Below are 6,046 nucleotides of genomic sequence, written 5' to 3'. Positions count from 1 at the left end.
TCAGAAAGCACATTTCTAGTCTTTATAAGGAGATATGTACCAGACTCATCAAGCAGCTTTCTCTAGTGAAGTGCATCTTCTGTTTAAACAGCCAGTACTCTGCTTGCACAGCATATGGGGCTAGAAGCAAAGACCTTGCACTTGGAGTGCACTGTGCTCATGAGCTTCTCTCAGCATCACAAACTGTTGTAAAGGTTGTTCAAGTTCAACCCCAATAACAACAATTTTCATTTAATACTTTTGAAGAGTTCTCCTTGGAGGGAGTGTGGTGCCTCTCCTCCGGCACGCATAACAGTGTGGGCAGAGCCTCTGGAAAACTGCTGCTGTGCCTTCACAGTGACAACACGTGGTGTCTCAGGTGGCCGGCGTGGACAGTGCCTCTCTCCCACCGACTGACTTGGGATCCCCTGGCAGGCCAGCCCACATCTTCCACAGAAGGGCCCTGAGGTAAGCACAGGCTGGGGCTGGATGGGTGGTGACCAGAGTGTGCAGAACATGCCAGGCACTGGATGTGGGTGGCAGCTTCTTTCTCGGGAGTTCCAAGGAGAAGCAGTTGAAAATGCACGGGCACTCCTTATACGAGGATGGTAAATGAGGAATCCCCCTAAGAGGTGACAGTAGGACCCCTCTGCTCCATGGAGTAGCCAAGCAGAGTGCCAAATGCAGTGATTAGTGAGAAGACAGCCATCTGGCTTCTGTCCTTTAACAGCTCTTTCACCATCTCTCTTCCTATACACCACAAGAAATTTTCCTGTATTTTTGGCAACCCATTGTAGCCTGTGTGAATCATACTTCAAGGTCCAATCTACAAATGACAGGTAGAGTAAGGTGAAGAGAGAAAAAGGGGAGGAAGATGATAAAGTGGGCGAGAATCTGAGAAGCCTTCAGGCCTTCTCTTGAAGTATTACCTCGGTAGTGCTGGTTATGGCAGCAACCACCAAGGCTGCAAGTCTTTAGAGCAGGAGCTAGTAATGTCCTTACTGAGGGAGGGTGTTGAGTTGTCAGAGGCAGAGGTTTGTAGACTGACAAGTAGGCATTGCAAAGACAGGAATAAAGGCTGACACAAGTCCTTCTGCAAATTGATGAGGGTTTGGGGAGCAGCCTATACTGAACTCCAGCAGTGCATATGTGCAGGTAAGGATGCATGAGTACTGCCATATGTCAGTGACATATGGCAGCTTTCATGGAGTGTTTGAAAAATATTTGGTTCAGTTCCCCACAGTCCTTAATATTTTACCCTGAATTCCTCCAAGTCTTTCTATTCCTTTTTGATGCATACTTTTAGGCTAAAAATATTGTGAAGCACAACGCAATCCATAAGTACATTATTTTTGTTACTCTTAGTAGTCAGGGATGAAAACAGTCAGGAACTGGGTTAGGAACAGTAAAGTCCTTTTAATTACTTAACAGTTAGTGCCCAGACAAGTGTGGTTTTGGATTGGGGGCTTTTTTGTCTTCTCTCTGAAGAGGTATTAACAGTAAGATAGGTAAGAAACCTGTTTCAAATAAAAATGCAGCTTTGAAACAACGGTAACTGTTTCACAAATTCAGTAATTTCTAGTACATGGCATGTTATTTGGCAATACAAATACTTCCAGTTGCTTTCTTTTTTTTAGAAGTTGTAGTTGCTCTGTTAAAGGATTTACCCAAGTACTGTTTATATTTAGAAAAACATCTCCTATTGTCAGGCTTCTGAGTCTTAGTAAAGCATGTCACTGCCTGAGACCACACTTTTTCTGTTCCCCATTTCATGTGAACACATATTTATTTACCTGAGGGCATAAGCGGTGTTGTGAAATAGCTCTTCATATCTTTTCTTACACTTCTAGCTTTTAGTGTCATAGCTGATAATAATTGACTGATGACTCAGTTAATACTGAGCTGCTGTTTGCACAAATGGCAACTTTTGTTTACAAGTTCTGATGTTTCTTAAAGAAGTTGCACTATTCCTCTGAGCCGCCTTCAGTTCCCTGATTCTTTCTTTCATGTGTGTAAGCACTGCTGTACGGTATGTGCACAGCTCCAAGCCCATGCAATGTGTAGGTGCTTTGAAATGCCTGGATGGGATGTTTAAAATCTTCAGTTTGATTTTGAAGACCATTTTGAGATGGCAGCAAAAGGGTCACTGAGAAGTCTTAGCTATTGAAGTGTCTGTCTTCTCTCTGTGTACAGTACCAAGAACTGGAAGCTATTTCTATTATGGAAACTGAGAATGTAGTGGGCTTTCCTGAAGATTGGCTATTTGTCTCCATCATTCATTTAGGAGCAAGATCACTGGAATGAACGGTTTTTTCTTGAAACCTGCCAGCAGAGGATGTTTGCAGATGAACTCTGAGGGGTGGGAAAAGATGTGTTCAGGAAGCAGGACCTGGGCATTGCTATAATGTCCTTTCTGCACATCAGAAGGTCCAGATGAGCCAATCCTCAGTGAGTCCCATTACCTCCAGTGCCCCTCATCAAACACAAAGCTCATGGGTTTTGCAGCTTGAGTTCACTCATGTTTCCTATGTTTTCAGCTTCTCTTGGGGTTTCATAGCTCACCTAACCTGCAAGGGCCATGAACAAAGTATGTGAATATGCAACCACTTGCTGGCAGAGCAAACAGCTCTCAGACAAGAGGATTGTTATTAAAACGTTGTTTTGTTGGCAGAATAGGCTTTCGTGGTTGCCCAAGGTGAGCCTGACCTCTGTGGTTGTTGAAGATCTCTCTTGAGGGTGAGCTGAGCAATGCTGGAGTGCAGCTTCTAAGATGGATTAACTGTGAACCTAACAAAGGAAACAGTTCAAAGAGAGTAAAAACTTTACATTGCACAACTAAGGATGAAACATAACTTTTGATCCTGTAGGACAAAATTTCCAAGACTGAGAATATGATTATTTGATAGGGTCACAGTCATCTTGTCAGTGCAGAGCAATGTCTGCAGCCTCCTCCTAGGATAGAATTCTTTCTTTCCAGGTGCAAGAAGGGCAGCAGAGAGGCAGGCATGTGGCCAGTGGACAGAGACTGCACTCCCCTGCTGTGAGTAAAGTAACAAAATCACATACACCACCTCACCCCTTCCACCCAAAGCAGGACCCCACATGACATATTCTAGCCTTTGAACTCAGTCTTGATGCAGTTTCACATGCACAAACCCAGAACTTTGTTACTAAACGGAAATCATGTGCACAGGCTGTTCCTAAGAAATACCAGTCATCTACCCAAGTAAAATTCTGAATTGCTAACTGCTCACTGGCCTAAGCATAAACATGAATTGAGGTTCAGGAAGAGGTGTTTGTTCCTGGCTCAGCTCAGTAGCTTCTAGCCACCATCTGCAAATCTCTTAGATATTCCATAAAATAGCAGATTCCTATCCTTTAACTCTTTTGCCAGGACTGCAGGGCAGAAGTGCTGGAGATTCACATGACCTAAATGAAGTTTTCTCTTTGATTGAGGCCACGGATTTGGGTTTGTTTATTTTGAGATTAGTTCTTGCACTTTAGGTGTTTAACTTTAAAACTGTGCTGTGACAGGTGTTGGCTCTGACTGCAGCTAAAAAAAACCCAGTTTCTCCATGGATATTACAGGGAAATCAGTTTGAAGATTTCCATTTTTTGACCGATACAGGTTTTTACTAGGAGGCGCAGCACAGTGCAAGACGCTGTGCTGGACTACACAAATATATATTAAGCCTTGGAACTACCATGAAGAATGTACAGAATAGGACTACAAGAAATAGTTATGAACCACAGACACTTAAAAATGAAAAAACACTGCTGCAGTCTAATTCTTGCCTAACATTACAGGATTCAAATCTAAAATGAAACAGATTCTAGGTGTCTAAGCTAAGTGAAGAACCAAAAATCTGAGCTTGGTGCCAGCTAGGCCTCTATGCTACAAAGTGATTGTGTACACTTGTTTGACTAGTATAGACAAAACCTGTGTATAATCAGGGAAGACACAGTGCCACAATCAAACATCCCAGATCCTTATCTTGCCCCCTTCAACTTAATTCCATAATTAGCACTTAGATCACAGAGAGGTTGGAACTATTATCCAGGCCTCTCCTTCAGCATTACAGGATCTCAAACAAGTCCCTGCCTGTAAGGATTTGCTTTCTTCAAAACTTTCACCCAGTCCCATGGTTAACTTAAGTCAGCAAACTGCCAACAAAACTCTGAAATTTAGAAATAGCTTAAGCTCAGCCCATTTCTGCCTTCAGATCAGTTGGTTTACAGTTCCCAAGTGCCATCATTCTGCATCCAGCTGGCATCCATTTGACTACAGTTGCTGCTGCTGGGGGGGCAGGAACCAACCACCCTCGTTGCTGAGTCTTAGCCTGTAAATTCAGCTAAAACAAACTAGTGCACGCCATCTCGTGGCCCTGCACAGCTATTTCCCGGGAACGAAGGGAGCTCCAATTGCGGTGAGGTTTGATGCGGACAGGATTTAAAAGATGGCTTTCAGAGGTTCAGACACAGCCCCACCTTCTGACCCGCCCTCCCCCAGCTAAGAAACGTTCACCATTAGTGCTTTGTCCACACTCCTGCCTTGACCTTGCAGCCCGAGCAGCTGTTTTCTGGAGCAGCAGCAGAGCATCAGACTGCAGAAGGCACTTCTTCAGCACATGCTGACATGGCTGTCACGGCAACCTCACAACAAATCCAGGGTGCCAGTGAACACAGCCCCCAGACCAGCTTTTGGTGGAGCAGGAAATTACCATATTCATTTTAGAGTAGGTCACACACATGTAAATAATTTTTAATTACATGCAAGGTTGGGGATGTTCATAGTACATTCATTTCATTTGCTGTCAGGACTTGTTAAAAAACTCCATGTGTCAGTGCTTTAAATAAAGCTAATGTGCCTTTTCCTAATTGTTCATTAACAGCTGAATATATGCCCTCATGAAAATAAGGTTACATCAGCTGTCAGTCCTTTGGTGTATCTTAAGTTCCTATTCCTCCTTACTCTCTCTTTTTGGTGGGAAAATCAAGTCATTAAGAGACCCTTGCCAGAAGTGATTAAGGTACAATTTCATCACATCAAGCTGAGGGAATTAGATAAAGAGGGACAGAGTACAACAGTATGACTTCAAGGCCTCTGTTTATATTTTAAGTAATAAATGTTCAACTTTGCAATGTTTATGACTTTTTAGCTGAGAGATTACAGCTTAAATCTGCACCACTGAATCATTTCCAAATCTGAAGTCATATTTTCTTCAGCAGAATTGCTGATGGTAACACTGCCTTACTTCCACTGCTCTCGTAGCTGTCAAAAGGCTGGATTTATAGTCAGCAGCAAGGGACTTAAAATAGCTAACAGAAATGTTAAACTTCAGACTAAGCATCTTCTTTTGTCTGCTACTAGAGACAAGTGCACAAGACCTATGAAAGTTTGCAGCTTGCTGTTGCAAAGCACAGAATCATGCCAGAGAACACTGTGCCATACTGCAAGAACAAAAACTTCTACCCAAGGACTCTAGTTAAAAACATCTGATCACAATCAGCAACTGCTCTAAATTTGGTTTGTGATAAACATTTTCACTCTTCTTGCGTTGGAAGTGTGTTGGAACAAAGTTGCAGGAAAGGCTGTTAGACCTGTGAGGCTCAATGAAGTTTGATACCAACATACTTTCTCCGTTAGAGGAAAGAAAAGAGGGAACATCCTTCTTCTCATATCAAGGTTTAATTCTGAGGTATACGACACTGGATTTACAAAGGTAAATAAAAATACATTCTGAGAAACAACAAGTGCCCTACTTAGCAAGGCAGAGGGATTTCACACTCCAAGCAGCTGAGAAAAGAAACTGCTTACAGTATGAAAAAGTATTTGGGGTCTGTCTTTGATGTGGGCTTTTGCCATAACAGATGATGAGAAATGCACAGCAGCGGGGCAGAGGAAAGACAAAGACTTAGGTGATAAAGATAAGACAGGACAACAGGTATTAGATAAGGCTTCCACTTGAACAAATTATTTGAGACATTATCATTATGATCAGAAGTCAGATGCAACTACTGTTCCAAACACTGCTCAGGCAAGCTACATTGCCAAAATTAATTACAC

This window comes from Pyrgilauda ruficollis, unplaced genomic scaffold (assembly GCF_017590135.1).
Source record: "Pyrgilauda ruficollis isolate IOZ18807 unplaced genomic scaffold, ASM1759013v1 scaffold3, whole genome shotgun sequence".
Taxonomy (NCBI): Eukaryota; Metazoa; Chordata; class Aves; order Passeriformes; family Passeridae; genus Pyrgilauda; species Pyrgilauda ruficollis.
The sequence above is the reverse complement of the archived record's forward strand: the minus strand, read 5'-3'. Positions refer to the sequence as shown.